Source organism: Rattus norvegicus, chromosome 3, assembly GCF_021556685.1.
Source record: "Rattus norvegicus strain SHRSP/BbbUtx chromosome 3, alternate assembly SHRSP_T2T, whole genome shotgun sequence".
NCBI classification, from domain to species: Eukaryota; Metazoa; Chordata; class Mammalia; order Rodentia; family Muridae; genus Rattus; species Rattus norvegicus.
Genome location: NC_141536.1, coordinates 157,892,285 through 157,909,956, shown reverse-complemented (window position 1 = coordinate 157,909,956; position 17,672 = coordinate 157,892,285). Strand labels below are relative to the sequence as shown.

Sequence of the window (17,672 nt, the reverse complement as noted above, 5' to 3'; positions counted from 1 at the left end):
TGTGTGTGTGTATGTTTGTGTGTGTGTGTGTGCGCACGTACATGTGCGTGAGTGCGTGCGTGTGTGTGCGTGCGTGTGCGTGCGTGCGTGTGCGTGCGTGCATGTGCGTGCGTGTGCGTGCGTGCGTGTGCGTATGTGCGTGCGTGCATGTGTGTGAGCGTGTGTGTGTGTTTGTGTGTGCATGTGTGTGTATGTTTGTGTGTGTGTACGTGCGTGTACGTGTGTGCGTGTGTGTGCATGTGTGCGTGCGTGCATGTGCGTGAGTGTGTGTGTGAGCGCGCGCACGCGCGCGCATGCGCGTTGTGCACGCGTTGCATACAGAGTCTCTCACTGAACCAGGAATTGTTAGAGTCAACCTAGACCAGGTGACCAGCAGACTCCAGGGACGCTCCTGTCTCCATCTCTCCAGCTCCAGCCTTCTAAGTGTATAGACCGCTGCTCCTGGCCCTTCCACCTGCACTCTGAGGCATGGACTGGGGTTCTCACACTTGCACAGAGAGCACTTCAACAGCTGAGCTGTCACCCCAGACCCTAGTAATTCCACTTTGCCTCAGTACTTTCCCTCTCTGTTCTTGGTCCCCCCTCCCAACCCCTCCTTCTAAATAATCCCTTTCCCTCTCATGTCATATATACACATGGATGTACACACATATGTATGCTTATGTATGTACGTGCATATACATATATGTGCTTGTACCCACAAATACCAAGCTAAATCTAGATTCCGCATAAGAGACTCTTTTGTTCCCCAGTACTTTAGGCTCCACCCACCCCCCAGTCTGCCTTCTGCTTTCACACCATTCATGTGTGTCGAGACTCTGCATAACATTTTTTTTCCTCTATGGAAATCCATCCCCGCAGCGGTCAGCACGGCACGGATCTTACCGCATGACCTTAGACAGCTAAGAACGCCCATTCCTCCCCGGGAGCCCTTATGAGGGTGTCGCCAACATCCCTGCAAGCTGGCAGGGGGCACGAGGAGTATGCCAGGGTAGAGGCCCCGTCTGGCTGCAGCCCCCACCTCCCCTGAGCTCACACCACCTTCACGCATTCCAAACTTAGAGGTGCGAAGTGCAGGTGAGAGCTGCGCAGCCACCCTGAGGGTGGCGGGTTGGAAATAGCTCACTCCAGGGAGAGACGATGGATGGGTTTCCTGCCTGACTTCAGAGCGGGGCAATATGGTAGAAGTAAAATTAGACATTCTCTGTTCGTGTGGGCTCAGAATCACGGTTTGCTCCCAGCGCTTCCTTTCGGGGGTTGAACATGGCCCCCCAAAGTACTGTTCGCCTCTGCAGAGTCTTTAAAGTTGGAAACCGCCACCAACATTTGAAACTTGAGCTATTGCTTATATAAGCCCAGGTGTCGGGCTTCTTCAGAAGGGCTGGGAGCTGTGGTTGTTGGGCCTGCGAGGCAAACCAAGCTGCGGCCAGGTTATGGCGACCCCTGAAGGCGGACATGTGCTCTGCAGCTCACCATACATGCACCCAGCCCAAGTCCCCTTCGGACCTCCCTGGATTCCGCAGGCACCTGGCTTAAGACCTCCCGTGGTATTAAAATGTGCTTTATTCAGTAACGCTGATGGATCTGGAAATGCATCTAATGCATACGTAAGCCACCTCTGTGAGCCTACCACTTACAGAAATTTCCTTGGATGGGCTCAGATTTTCTCCTCTCTCTTGCCTGGTAAATGTCACTCTGATTTTTGGTCTCTCACTTCCCGCCTTTTTTGTACGTGTTTTTTTTATTCCTCTGTATGCGGCTTGAAATCATACGTTGTTTTGTTTTTTTAGGTTTGGTTTTATTTAAAATGCCATCCTGGGAGGTTTGCGGGTTCACTCAACTAGACATCGCTAAGCCCCGCCCACACGCGCGCCCATGGTTCCGGTTTCTCCCGGTTTTCCTCCCTTCTAGTACTCTTGCATTCTTCCATTCTTCTGTCTCTCAGGGGTCATGCTGTAAGACTCCTATCTCAACGACTCCCGTAAATTATCATTCCAGAGAAGATGACCCCTGATTGTTGACTAGGGAACGGTTAGTTCTCTCCGCTTCAGCACTGGCTACTTGCTGACACTCTACATTTTCTCCTCATACATGACTGTCCTTCTAAACTGTAAATTATACCAAGGGGAGGCCTGGCTGTCTATCAGCACTCAACAGTGGGCTTTACATGTAACAATAAATAAACAAAATAAGGACAGTATGATGGCATTTGTAATCACAATATTCAACCCCTAAGACGTGGCCAGTGGTCATGAAGTGAAGCACCCTAGTCTACACCTCAAGTTGGAGACCACCTTGGGCTACTCCACCTCCATAAACACAAAACACTAAAATACACAGATAAGCATATGCACAAGCCAATGAATATAATTTTCTGAAAATTTAATATTCATGGGCAAGAAAATTAGGTAAATTTTCTCTTGATGTTAGATACCGGAAGCACCACCTGTTCCACCTTCCAAATGGTACTCAGCATGGAGATGCTTAGAAAATGAATGCCAGGGCTAGGATGGAGAAGTGACATGGAGTTCTGGGCCGTGGGAAGTCATCGCTGGCTCACGCTTCTCCGATCGCTCCTTGTTCTTCGCTGAAATACACACACGGCTTGTAAACCATCGTAAGTCACACAAAGGAGTTGCCGACGCAGACAAAAAGCCAGGGAGATGTCAGGTGCCACTGTGACTGGAGAGCAAGGACACAGAACAGATTTCGCTCTTGTTTAAGCCAAAGCAGTGTCCTGACTGCAGTGGCAGTCAGACTCCTATGCCCCAGAGTGGAGCCTATATGTTAGACATCAGGGGAAGCAGAAGTCTTTTGTTTCCGAGGAGACATACCTGATCATTGAGAAGTCTTCTGACTCCACTTTCCTTTCTGACACCCACCCCAAGTCCTGTGTTCAAACTTCTCCCCTAGTTCGCATGTTGATGGTATTTGGAGGTGGGGCTTTGGGGGGTAATTATGCTAGGTGAGGTCATGGGGTGGTATAAGTGGTTTTATCAGAGGGACAGAAGCTAGGGCTAGCATCTGTCTCTCCACGTGAGGCCCCTGTCACATCCTGATGCAGCTGAAAGGGCCTCCCCAGAGGTTGCACAGATGCTCCAATGTCCTTAAACACCGCTGGCCTCCAGAACCACGAGTTAACAAAATGCCTACTTTTTTGTTCACAAATTACTTGTTCTCGGATATTTTGGCTATAGCATTAGAAAATGCCACAGAGAAGATTTGTGGGACCTCGGGACCTGGAGTTCCTCTCCAAACCCCTTCTCTTCCTCCAAACTTCCACATATGGCATGCTGGCATTTTTGAAATAGCATGGTGGGGTTGCCCTAATTTTAGTCTTGGAGTATCAGAGGGGCAGAGGGGACTGAAATCAACAAGACAAGGAGATTTCTGCGTATATTGGTAACACATGTAATCCCAGAATTCAGGAGCTTCAAGCAGGAAGATCATAGTGATCTTGAGACTAGCTTGGAATACATAGTGCGTACAAGCCAGCTTCCTGTTTGTGCCTCAAAGTACTCCAGTTTGAGGGGAGCTGACGTCCTTTTCTGGACTCTGGGGGTACCAGGCATATACGTAACACACAGATACATAGAGACAAACACTCATACACTTAAAGCAATACAATAAAAATAAATAAGCCTTTAAAATAATGTGTAAAGGAAGAGGATGGGGAAGAGGAACCAGAAGCAACAGAATTCTGAAGCCCAGATTTCAGAGCCCGTCTCTGCGGCTGCCCTAAATTTTATCCGTTGAGATGCAATGGATTCTAGCACCTCCTTGATAGTTGCAGCTCAGAACTGCTCATGGCAGACAACCAGGTCCCTACTTGACCAAGCAGAATGTGGATAAACCGTCTGTAGCTATGACAGTGTGATTTTTCCATAGCTCACTGAGTCAGACCTCTCATGAAATGTACACCAAAGGAACTGACTTCTCCCGTGGGATCATTATTTGTACGCCAGGACAATGTTGAGGAACACCTGCCGTGAAAGATCATCTTGGACGAGCCGGAATGCTCGCCCAGCCATCAGGCAATAATTGGCGGGCAGGAGTCCTTGTCTGGTCAAGCCCGCTCCAGGGTAGAGATAATGAAACCAGACCATTCGAAAAGAGAAGGCTGACCCCTCGGTTCTGGCATTATTACCAGAGCTTGTCAACAACTCAACTAATAGTGACATCAGCCCACAGGAAACAAGACAGAAGAGTAACAGCCAATGGCAACCCTGCTTGGAGTGTTTCCTACGCATCAGGGAACAAAGGAAGAGTTCTCGGGCATTATCTCATTAAAGCTTTTATGTAAGCTCTCCTCTCCACCTGGGAAGAACCCAGGCTCACAAGAGCCAAAGAAGTATTGAAGGGCAGCCTAGCAAGGAGGTATACATTCAGAATTGAAAGTCGTTTCCAGCTTTGTTCTTAGCAATGAGCATTTCTCACAACGGGGCCAGTGTTTGTACCACATGAGCCGTTTCCCCCACATCTACGGAACAAATATAAGAAACAGAGCAAACACATTCCTTCCAATTAGTGTTCTCTCATTTGCTTAGCTAACTTTATCTACACAGAAATACTATGTGGGGACCACAAACGTGGACCACCAAGAAGCCTTTGCTTTCAATAGATGACCAGCGGAGGGGCGACCGAATGACCACGGGAGGTTCGTCCTGGTGCAGACAGAATAGCACTCGTAAATTCCGCCCTGACTTGCCGGGTGAAGCATCTAGCCTCAGTCTGCTCTTGGGTTGATAGATAATAAAGCCGTGGTGGGAGCTACGCTGGCCTTTCATCCCATCCCAAGAAGAAAGACCCAAAGAGATTCTGCGGGGGTTTCTGGCTTCTCCCTGTGTTTCTCCCATATGAATCTCCTTTGTGTATGTGATTTTTCATGAGCCCCGCCTCCGTCCACAGACACCAGGAGAATCATTTGTACAATGTACACAGTCCGGACATTTCTGAGGCTTGGCATCAATAGTCTAGAACCGCACTGAGCTTTGAGCAAATCCAAAACCCATCACTAAGTTCTGATCTCAGGCAAAAGCTCTGAGGAATGGCAGCATGAGTTACTACACTTGATCTTAGCCAAAAGGCCGAGAAGCGATGGCAGCATGAGTTACAACTCACTCCTCTGTGTGTACACACGCATGGTGCAGGCACACACATGTGCATGTGTCTGTTGAAGACAGGGATTGATGATAAGGGTCCTCCTCTCTCACCCTCTACATTATTTTTAGTCAGGGTCTCTCACTAAACTTGGAGTTTCATTTATTTGGACAGTCTGGCCAGCGACCTGCTGGGATCCCCCTGACTCCTCCTCCCTGGAGCTAGGATTACAGACTTGAATTTGCATGCTCAACCTTTCTATGTGGGTGCTGGGGATTCAAACTCAGGTCCCCAGCCTTGCACAGTGAATACGTCACCCACAATCCTGTCTTCCCAACCTCGTCATTGTCAAAATAGATTTGTTCATAGATTCATAGATTTCTCCCCTTAATGAACACTCGCTAAAAGCCTCAAGTGTTGAGAATCAAAGCAAACAGTTCAGACATTCCCATGGTTTAAGGTTGCTCGTAAAATGAACTGACAGTGTGGCCGTGGCTAAGCTAGGTGGCTGCAGTGCCACAACAGCAATGGAATCACCTCACATAGAGCCTTTCTGCTCTTACATGAAGTGAAGGCATTAGACTGTCAGTGAGATGTGCCAAAGGAGAGGTCACTGTGTGGCCTCTATGTTGTGTTTTCAAGATCAGTTTGCCTTCAGAGTTGCTGTCCTTGGTTGGGCTCAGCCTCCTGAGTACATCACTCAGAGGTATGAGCTCTGTGTAGTGGTCTCACTTTACTCTTTCTCCCAAGAGAGTCTCAGATGTATACTTCATGGCGAGAGAAGCAATAGCAAGCAGCCCACCAGTGTCTGAAATCCAGAGAACACCCCCTCGAGTCATGGCTCTGTCGCCCACCACCAACACCATCTAGACATCTGACTCCCTGGCTTCCTCATTCACGGATCCTAACACAGCCAGTCCTGTGAGCACACGAGGCAAGGGACTGAGCTCTGAGCACCTGTAACCAAAGGCCTGTGTCCCTGCAGCATCCATAAATCCCAGATGCTCCAGGCACGCAGAAGCGGGTCTGGGAGGACCCCGAGTGATACAGCTTCAGAATGAAAGTTCTGACAGTGAGGGTCTCTTTACTAGGGATTCTCTTGGCCTGTTGGGAGCATCGAGAATGTCAGGAGACGTTGCCAGTTGTCCTGACGGGGTGGGGAGTACTGCCAGCCTTCAGAGGGTAGAAGCCACTCAATATTCTCCAAGGGCCAGGCCCATCCCCAACACAGATGCAAGCCGTCAGAGGCACCGTGTCAGAACACAGTACAAACGAGGAGATTTGTACAGAACCAGTCCCTGGTGCTGAACTTGGGCTCTGGTATGCTTGTGCAGGATACCACGTCCTAAAGAAGACAGCTTATGGGAATGAAGGTAGCCAACAACATCAAGAAGAGAGAAGAATCAGAAAGGCATATGGCCTCCTTTTGCAAGAGGGAGGATCTCTGCTAAGCGCACCCCTGGGTGCACAAAGGATGGTAGGAAGGGACGAGAGGGGGCGGAGCTTGCTCCTCTTCATGTTCATGAAACCCTATACAAAGCGGAGGGTGTTAGGTGTCGTCAGAGATTACATGACACCCCCTACGTGTGTCAATTGTTTCTCTAGGACTAGGGCAAACATACCTGAGATAATCCTCCTGCAAGGAGGAAAGGGAGCTGTGGCTCATGTGTAGAGCTTTTGGTCCATGGTCACTCAGCCTGTGGCCCTTGGGCCTGTAGTGAGGCATCACGTGATGGCAGAAAGGATGTTTAGGAGTGGGTTGCTCACCCCCATGCCTACCATAGGGCGAAGACAGAGAAAGGGGGTGCTGGGCTTCCAATTCATGGGCCACCCAGTGACCTGGCTTCCTCTCACCAGATCCCCATCTTTTAGAGATTCCCACCTCCTTCTAGGCATGCTACAAGCTACCTACTAAGTCTTTACATTGTAGGTCTTTGAAAGTCCTACTCGTAGAATTGTGATTCAGTGAGGTTGTCCACTCTTCAGGGACCTCAGGGGGATGGCCGTCAGTGAACCGAAGATGACTGAATGGACAATTTTTGGACCTTCTGGTTTTAACGGACTCAATTAAGTAAGATACATATGAAAGTAGAGAAGGGGTGTTGGATAGCATGGCAGCCTGCGTTAGACTTGACTTCTTCCACCCACGTGGGCATAGAAGGGTTGGAAGGCAGTGGACACGGTGTAGAAGGACCCGGAAAGCACACGTGATGACTTCACCACTGAACTGGAGAAATTCTGGTGTCACTAGCCTTGGTGTTTGCAGCTACTGAGAGCATCACCTTAAGGGTGACTAGGGGGACAGGGGGACCCGGATGTCTAAGGGGGACTGGTGACTAGGAAAACAGGATAAGGTGGCAAGGACAGCTGGGAGGACTCCAAGGTTCATGAGAAAGTGACCACAACAGAATTCACAACAAACCTTGATGTTCTGGCTTGACCTTGACAGAGGCATCCAATGATGAAACCCGAGTCAAAGAAATGTTACCCACATCTTGGCCTGCTACTGTTCTGAAAGAATAGGTGGGGGATTCTGACGGAAGCCCCATTTTCAGACTCTCTAACTAGAGTGAGTTCCTGTCCTGGATAGATCCCACACACACACACAACTTCTATTTTCTGTCTAATTTACAGGCTACGAATCCTTGTAAAAAACCCCGTTCTCTGTCTTTGGGGGTAGAATATTCTTGAGACAGATGAAATTGTAGACAGCTCTTGTTGCCTTCTGGGTAATCACATCTTTAAAAGAAACTCCTGAGGCTTATTAAAAGACAAATTGCATTTTACCTGTGTCCTTGGAGAAAAGGTCTAGACGGAGGGGTGTTGGAGTAGGAGCTTCCAGGAGCAGATGAGCTCATGTCAAAGCAAAAGAACACACTTCTGATGTCTGACGGTATGCGGTGGACTCCTTAGACCATTCACGATTCTTTCACTGGAACAGAGAGTGGCTATCCACTGCCACAATGGGAAGGAAATTTTCCACTCTAATAATCACAGCCCTGTCTCATCTCTAGGATGTGCAAAGAAAACGAGTGCTTTCCTGGAATTAGCAACTTCTGAGCTGCCTTCTCCTGGAAATACACAGCTCAACGGTGGCTTTTAGGCAAACTTGTTGGACCCCATCCGTTGTGTGTGCACGACTTGCTAGGATAGAGGGTTGCTATGGTGTAGGAGCTAAAGATGTGATTGGAATTATTGCTGTAAGAGAGAAGTATCAGGAGGCTGAGAATTGAAAGTAATGGTCGTCCTTAGAGTCTCAGTGGGAAGGATACACACACACACACGGACACACACACACACGGACACACACACACATACACACACATACACACACATACACACACACATACACACATACACATATACACATACACACACATACACACATACACATACATTCACACATACACACACATACACACACAGACACACATACACACATACACACACATACACACACAGACACACATACACACATACACACACATACACATACATATACACATACACACACATACACACACACACATACACACATACACACACATACACATACATACACACATACACACACACATACACACACACATACACACATACACACACATACACACACACAGACACACACATACACACACAGACACATACACACACACATACACACACACACACACACACACACACACACACACACACACACACGGTGTGTATGGGAGGGCTACATACCCAGACTTGAATCTTTAGGGACATCAACAAGAAGACAAGGCTGCACATCTGGAGTAGGAAAGTGGAGTCAATCAATAACCCAGGTCTGAGTAACAATAACAAATTCCATCAAAGCCTGAACAGGTGACAGAAAACAGAAGACCCATAGGCGTCACTAGGAGTGGTACAGCCCTGTCTTGGGCATACACCTGGGAAGGAGGGAGGGGAGTGAATGTCCCAAAGTCTCATAGTCACCTCTGGTATTTGATGTTTTCAATAGCTGCAGTCCATAGGAAGTTGAAGAACACAGAACCCACAGCTAGGTGTCTAGGACACCAAGTGTGGTGGCTGCAGGGGGAAGATGGAAAGCACCTAACAGGTGGTCCAAGAGAATCACATCTTTTATCTCTGATATCGAATTTTGCACAAGGACAATGCGTTCGGCTGAAAGCAGTGATGGAGAAAGGGGGATGGGCATACCAGGAAAGGCAGCTACAGGAAGGCAAGTTAAGCAGCTGAGGCAAGCTCCTATGGGAATACCAAAGAAGACACCCTCCAGCCGCTGAGGAGAGTCAAAGGAATGTCCGAGTCAAATACTGAAAGGCTGGGAGGGATGAGCCAGGTGAGGGGGAGACTGGGTGTTCAGAAAGGCGGTAAAGGGAGCCGAGGCGCAACTTGTTCTCGGAGGTCAAGAGTCAATCTGGAGAAAGATGAGAAGCAGGACTGGCAGAGGGAAATAGAAGGAGCTGGAAAGAACTTCGGCTGTGACAACAAAGAGCTCAGGTTTCATCCTCTAGACAAGGAAGAGACACGCCAAAGAGTGACAAGCAGAAATTGCTACTTTCATGTTTTTCTCCAACTCTACTCCCGGCAAGCACATCCACCGCTGTCAACCTCGCAGCAAACACAGACCTGTTTGTCCCTGTACTTGACAAGAAGAAAGTGAGTGGGGAGATTGGTTTGTCTCTTTAATCCATGGCAAAGATCCACATATACGTGGTGCGTGTGTGTGTGTGTGTGTGTGTGTGTGTGTGTGTGTGGTATATGAGTCATGGCGCCTTTGGAGAGATGACTGTCTCCATGAAAAAGTAAATTACTGACGTAGCTCTCTCCTGACCACTGCACGCCTGGATAGAGATAGCCAACATCTCAAAAGACAGCCTGACACACCTTTGGCATTTAAGAAATCGAAGTCTCAAGATTCTAACATCATGAGCCAAGGCTAGATTAATGACCTTTCAGACTACAGGCTCACAGAATCAGAAGTAGGTCAGCCTCCCTGGGACGCGGAAAAAATGGCAGCTTCCCGTTGGTGGAAGCCACCTAGGGAAAGTGACCCTTGTTACCTCCATGGTTAATTGATCCATTCCCTCCGTTTTAGATGTTGGGAGAACGGATGCAGACTTTCTGCGAAATGCTACCTCTGGGTTTTAAAAAGGTCACATGCAAATAGAAGCGTGTGGACTCCCTCTTGGCTTCACCGTTTGCAAGCCACCAGCCTGAGGACAGGGGTTTGCTTTTTCTCTAAGTTTCATTTGCGTGATTGCTTTAACATCGGGTGCACTGATACAGTAAACAACCAAGCGCTATAGTGGTCTGACCAATGAGATATCAGGGCCATGGTTTGTTGGAATCATTATTTTGGCCAGAACTGTGTTCTGAGTCCAGAAATAAAAATGTCTTTGAGCACCCTGGCACAGAAATATGTGGGAGAGACCCCTAAATCCCACACCCACCATGAGTGATCTGCTTTCTCAGGCTGTACCACTCCCAGAATGTAGTAGAGTTCTGATATATATGTATATGTATTTGTATCTATGTGTGTACACACACACACACACATATATATACATATATATATATATACATACATACATATACATATATCCATACATATATATTTTCTTTTCCTGGACATCCAAATTCTACTAGCCATGTATTTAAGCACCAGAGCTTACCCAATGCTGATTCTCAAGGCTCATTAGATCTCCCCAAATTGAACCCATACCTTACTATCATTAAGCCTGTCAGTATTCAGATTTATGTTTCCTGCAAGGGAAGATGTTTGGGAGAGGCCATGGCTTTGCTGTAAAAGTTCTGTCTGGAATAGTGATCACTTGCTAGGACAATGGCCCTTCCTACCTGGTTCTGCTGATGAGAGGCAGGAGGGGCCCCCTTTATCACTCCTCACACATAAGAAAGGTAAGAAGTGTGCTGATGCTCCCAGGAGATCCCTGGGTAATACATGGATCTAGAGATGGCTCTGTGTCCAGTGCCAAGGCCAGTCAGAGAAACCAAGATTGTACTTCTGAAAAGTTCAGACTTGGTCATCAAATCCTTGCATCCACTTATGCTTCTGTGATGATAGGAGCTAAGAACCCTTTCCATGAGGGAAGTGTGTAAGGCCATAGGCTGTTAGACCTGCCACTGTACCCAGAGGCCATAACATGGGATAGGATCAGAAGGGTGGAGATATTCCCCTGTGCGCATGGAAATCCTACTTAGTTCTCTGAGCACAGGACTGAGAGTAACTTACAGAGCAACTGCTCTATCAAAGTTCCGCAGTCTTGGTTTGAAGAAGTTTTGTGTTATAATGGGTCCTGGAGATTAGGTAGCCAAATTCGATAGAGCTTAGTGCTTGCTGGCATCACAGGTCCCATGAGGAAATGCTTCAGTGGATGGCGGAAAAGCTCCCACATCTGAGGCATCACTGTAAGTTGAGAAAGCTCTAATAGCAAGTTTTGTAATCAGCAAACATAGAGTTAAGAACGCTGAAAATGGCCACCAATCGACGGGGGTATGGTTCTGTAAGAACTCTTTTGGGAGGTTCTAGAAAATAATAAAGGGACTTTCTTGGATGGCTTAGGGAAAGGAAGATTGAAATTCTGATTCCAAGTTGATGGGGATCCAAAGCTTTCCAATGAGGAAAGTCCCACACTCTCTCAGTTCCTTTCCCTGAGCAAAGCAACTGAGGAAGAAAGGGTTTACTTTGGCTTACAGTTTGAGGGTCTAGTCCATCATGGCAGGGAAATCAAGATGGCAGGAGCCTATGGCAGCTGTTCATGCCGCATGCACGGTCATGAAGCAGAGAGAGATGGACACTGGTGCTCAACTCACTGTCTCCCTTTTACTCAGCCCAGGACCCTACCTCAAGAGAAAGTACCACTCGCATCCCAAGTGGGTCTTCTCAGCTCAAATAACTCATTCTAAACTTTGTCTCTCAGATGGCTCTAGAGGCTGTTGAGTTTATAGTCAGTATTAACTGTCACATGTGCACAGGAAGAAAGGTCATTAAGAGAAGACTTCTAAAAGCCAGCATCTGGCGGGCTTCATTTTTTGCTACTGTGTAGCTATAAGACTGCTTAACAGGCTAAAGTCTCTCTATGTTGTTTTATTTTCTATAAAACAAATCAAACCGTTGCAACTGTGTCTTATTAATATTACATAATGCATACAAAGAACATGGCAGGAATGGGCACGCAAGACACAAGTTAGTTAATTAATTTAGTTAACCAGTATCGAAAGTTATACTTCAGGAGTGAATAGTTGCAGGCTTCTGAGTAACCGCAGGACAGGATTAAGGGCTGTGGAACTTCTCGGTGTTAAACAATGACAGAAAGCAGCAACTCTCAAGCTTTTAGGTCCCAGGGTTTCTTTACCTTCTTAAAAATGAATGAGCTGGGGCTAGAGAGACGGCTGAGTCCTTAAGAACTGCTGCTCTCTCAGAGGACCAGAATTCAGTCCCTAGCACCCACATAGGGCAGCTCACAACCCCCTCTAATTCCAGCCCCGGGAGACCCAACACCTCTGGCTTCATCACACGCATAGCCCCGCCTCAGAAACATGTGCGTACACATCATTAAAAAATAAAAACAAATCTTTAAAGTCCCAAATACCATGCAAAATGGGAAGAGAAAACATTTTAAGACCTGAGGAACTTTCCAGAGTTTTGATCTACATGGCTCATACTGATCAATATTGGTCAGGACAGAAACGGAAATTGGGAGTTTTTTTAAAAATAGGGGGCATTTGTAGAATCACGGTAAATAATAATAAGTCGATTACAGACAATATTAGATCTCTTCCACAGTGACAAATATAGCATATGTGTACATAAACACAATCATAGTTTCCAAACAATGACAGAAGTTAGTAAAAATACATGTTTTAAATTGTTGTGCAGCCAAGAGCTGTCTGTTCTCATGTTGCTCCCTCTGAGCAGTGAGGAAAACCCAGCCTTGTAAGTAGACAAGGTTTAGAAAGAAGAGAACGCTTCAAGAAGTGTTTCAGATAAGTCTAACGCTAAAGCGACCTTTTCTTTTTCGAGATCATGCTCGGACCAACGCATTTTGAAAAGCTTGGCTACTCTATCAAATCCGAAATCATTATAAAAGTTTTTCTCTTGTAACGAAATCATTATAAAAGTTTTTCTCTTGTAACAAAATCATTTTTTCTCATTACCTCATCTTGCCAAGTTATGAAGATGCTCCTTCCCAGTCTAGCTTTACATTAAGACAATGGCACGCGTGAAGCAACTAACTTATGTGTAAGAAAGGTCTGGATGATGCACGGTCTGGAGGTTCAAATCCAGGATTGGGCAGCTCGGTGCTTTATGCACTCATATAACTATAGTGAAAATGAAAAAGATGAATTACAGTGTTTCAAAGCTGCTATTTTTGCAAGAAAATAAGAACTTTGGTCATCGGCAAAAGTACCATTAATTGTAGTTCTTCTGACTCATTTTATTTGTGTGTGTGTGTGTGTGTGTGTGTGTGTGAGAGAGAGAGAGAGAGAGAGAGAGAGAGAGAGAGAGAGAGACTAGTAGATAGGTAATCAAGTTTGAATAGCTATAATTTTTCAGTCATTCTTCTAAACTAAAAAATGGTGTCTCAGGAAATCTCAAATCCCAAATCAATTTCCCTATTACTTTCCCTGGAGACGAACACTGTGATGATCAGTTTTAATATAAAATTAATCCTGATTGCCTTGACTGACATGAGACCCCAAAAGTGGGCAGTACCTTGAGGGAGCTGCCCGGATCAAAAGGACATTTTAGATGGGAGCTCACTGGCCTCTTGTTCCTGAGTTGATTCACCTGTGGCCCCTGCTGATGATCCCTTCGTTTATGTCAGAACTAGCATTTCCAGTCTTCCATTGTGAACTAAAGACCCACAGCTCCTGAAATCTTCTGGTTTTCGGCACCAGCCTGGGACAACTGAGGCACTCAGCTCCATGAACCAAACAGCATCCAAATCGTGGGCCTTTCTGTGTTGGCCTTTCCTGTCTGAGGCAGCCACTTTGGAACTACTCAAAGACAGGTGGATCCCCAGAGTTTGTCTGGGCAACAGTTAAGACCCAGGTTCAGCAATAGGCCCTGCCTCAAAAAAAAACGGTGGAAAATGATTGGGGAAGACACCAGATGTTGGCCCCCAGTCTCCCCTTGCACACTCAGCAGCCTCTCAGCCTGTAGGAAATGAGTCAACCGTTGTTCCTATTACAGTGAAAGCTCATTTTGAAAATTCCTCTATTTTTAGCCATGGATTCTGTTCCTCCAGAACACCCTAATACAAGACCATGATTCTGTACAACACAGGAAAATGTGTACATGAACATACATCCTTTTCCCATGCACATGTAACTAAGGCCTAAGTGACACTGGCATCCTCCGTCCCTCCCTGTAAGAACGGGACAAGGGACTTTTGTTGCAGTTGCTGCTTCTACCTGGCTTCAAACAGAGGCACCAACATTTCTACAGGACACTGTTCTTGAAGAGTAAGTGCGGAAAGTCGGCTCATTCAAAAAGCAGAGTATCATCTCTTCGTGTTTGAGATGGGAATGTTCTTGATTTGACACCGCTCAGAACGTGGACCCATTCTCTGAGAGGTGCTATGGCAAACTGTATGCACACTCCGGTGACCGCTGCAGAAAGTCTGTGGCATTGTGTCCGTGCTGTCCCCATTTTCTCGGTTGTAAGATGAGGCAGAGCCAGCCTGCTTTAATTATCGGAGCCACCAACTGAAAGGAGAAAGGCCCGGAACTGTCTGTAGCCCAGGGTTCATCCTCATTACAGAGATGTAAGACGTATTTTGCCACTATGTATTTATCGTCATTTTGAGGCAGACTGCAGTTAGGAGAAAAAAATAGAAAACAGAGGGAAAAAAAGAAGCAGACGTGGGAATAAGGAGGAGACAAAAAGAAGAAGTTATTTCTGATGGAAGATTATCTGTTATCCTCCAGCTTAAGCGACTTCCCCAGACACAGCCACGCAGCGCTCTTAAAACGGCCTTGATGTAAAATACAATTTAGATTTTTCAAAATCGGGTAATATGATCATGACAAGCGTAAACCAAAGTCTTAGGTGATAAACCTGGGTCAACATCCAAGTTCAAGGCGAAGGTGCTTAGGAGAAAGCCAGTGCCTCTGCCGGCAGTACATTCCTTCCTCTTTAGAGGCAATTTATCGGGACTTATCCAAGCCTGTAAGAGCAATCCCTTAAGACCATCCAATTTCCTTTCTTTCTAATTCCATACTTAGCAGAGCAACCTTCTGATAATTAATTTGGTTTCTTAGGTAAAGTCAATACCGGGAAAGAGACCAGCTGAGTTATTGTGGTAGCCATCTTGCCTGCAGTGAGTAAAGAGATCAGCTTGGGGATTTAACAATCTGCCACCACCACCGGAGGAGAACTCAGGGTAAATGCCACACTTCCTGGGGTGCTGCCATCTCACTTGCAGACCTGCAGGAACAGAGGAAGCTGGGCTTTGACCCTTTCTTCTCTCTGTGCGCATGCTCCGGTGTGCGCATGCTCCTGTCCGTGCGGAAAGACCCTTGGGAGTTCTTCTCGCCGTCCTCCACCCTATTCCCCTGAGACTGTGTCTCCTCCTGAACTGAGGCATTTTCGGCAAGCCATGGCTCTGCCTTCTGGTTCGAGTAGACAGTCCGGGCATTTTACATGGGTGCTGGAGATGTGGCCCCGGGTCCTCACGTTTGTGTGGAAAATAGCTGTCATCCATCTCTTCACTCCTAAGCCAGGCTCGTTTAAGGCTTTCTTTACACAGGTATCAAAGCACGGCATAGTATGTTACCAAAAGTTGCAGTTTTCACTCGTTTAATGTTCGTTAGCGTCTATTAATTACACAATAATGGATCTGTTGTAACCCATTCTGATCTTATTGACAGCCATTAAGCTCTCCCGCCCTACTCTCACGACCCAATGAGTCTCATTAAAGTTGCTTATGGGAACATGGACAAAAGCTTGTTTACAAGCACATCAGTGCCTTAGCAGTGGCTACCTCATTAATATCGAGGTCTCTTCCTCCCCTAACTCTCAGGAAGGGGTAGGGCTTCATGAGCTCCTCCCTGCCCTGTGACGTGATTGATGGTAAGATGTTCAATCTTAGGCAGATCATGTGCAATTTTATGTGACCATTTGTAGAGATGACTCTCTTAGACATGGTCCTGCTCATATTACATTAAGTAGAGACAAAGATACTCAGTCATGGGGTTACTGTGTTGGAGATGCTGTGAATGGGGCTGGCAGGATCTGAGAAGTGGGTAGCCCTGCTTCCTCCACATGGTAAACAGAAAGCATTCTTTTTAAAAATAAGAGAGTTTTCTGAGTCCAGCTGTGTCATTCTGAGCCACTCATTTCATTAGCTTTTAGTCAAACATTCAAAGCACTGACAGATTATGTAAAAGACTTTAAACCTGAGGTCTGCATTCAGGGGCTGGGGGGCAGGGGTGGGAGGGGAGGGGAGGGAATGGGGAGGGATTGAGAGAGACACCTGATCTCTACCTCTGACCTCCACATGCATGTCCATACCTCAACCACAAAATTAAACAAACGAAACCTGGGGCTCAAATGTTCGTCTTACAAGCTGTAGAAACTGAGACTCCTCTGCAGAGAATGTTCGATATGTTCAGTGATCTTCAGCATGTGGGAGACCAGGAGGTCCGTCCTTCCTTAGTTCTGACTCTGTAGGCATCAAACACCTTGTTTCTCAATGCATTCGGCCCTCTTGACTCCCTCTTGATCTCTGTCCACGGTTCCTCTCACGTGCTCCTTAACTTAAAACCCCGTACACCCAGCACACGCCAGCATCCCAGCTGAGAAGCCACAGAGTACACTACAGAGTAGTGTCTTTCCCCTCATCCAAACAGTGCGGACTGTGCTCTCTACTTGACCTCCCAAAGGAGTTCCCACTGCTTATGGCTAGGACAGGAAAGTCTGGTACTAAAGACTTCCGTGGAGTCCCCTGCGTCCCTCCCCCCACCCCCGCCACCACCACAGGCATTCATACAGCATCAACAAGCAGGAAATGATGGGTCAAATCTCTCTACAGTGGAACCGTCTTGTTTGTACTTGTTTCAAGCACCTACCACAGGATTTCGGAGTGGGGGTGGCGGTCTGTAGTTTTTGTTCACAGGGAAGGCGCCAGGTGTGTGTCCCACAAGGATCTCTCTGCCAGGGACTTCTTTAAAAAGGGGTAGGGAGTACTTTGTATCACGGTTCCAGAGAGACACAGAGAGGGTAAAGTCCTTGTTATAAAACCTCAAAGGCCACCCCCAGTGACGTACTTCCTCCATCAAGACCCTGCCCCCTAAAAGTTCAATACCCTCCCCAAACAGCATCGCTAGCTGGGGACCAAGTGTTCCAAACTATGAACGAGCCTTTGGGGAACATTTTACTTGCGCACCATGGCAGCATCTGCAGTGTGGTTTCCACTGCGGAGCTTCCGTGATGTCATGATGCATGGATTCCGTGGATTTGCCATGGTGGTTGATACCCCGCGGGCTTCCAGTCCTCCTCTTTCCCTATTCCTCCCAGTTCATCCATTTCCTCTGGGGAAAGTTCTCCACAAATCCCT

The 17,672-nt window shown here is 47.0% G+C and overlaps 1 long non-coding RNA gene and 1 pseudogene across 1 annotated transcript; both read right to left on the bottom strand.

Annotated features, from left to right (window-relative positions):
• Positions 1–5,033: 5,033 nt before the first annotated feature.
• On the bottom strand, positions 5,034–5,099 carry LOC147995833 (U2 spliceosomal RNA; annotated as a pseudogene).
• Positions 5,100–12,203: 7,104 nt separating this feature from the next.
• Positions 12,204–17,358, bottom strand: LOC147995832 (uncharacterized). Its single transcript, XR_015685011.1, has 3 exons — positions 17,185–17,358; positions 16,680–16,780; positions 12,204–14,926 (listed from the first exon to the last, which is right to left on the bottom strand). It is a non-coding gene; the product is annotated as an uncharacterized LOC147995832 (long non-coding RNA).
• Positions 17,359–17,672: the final 314 nt, after the last annotated feature.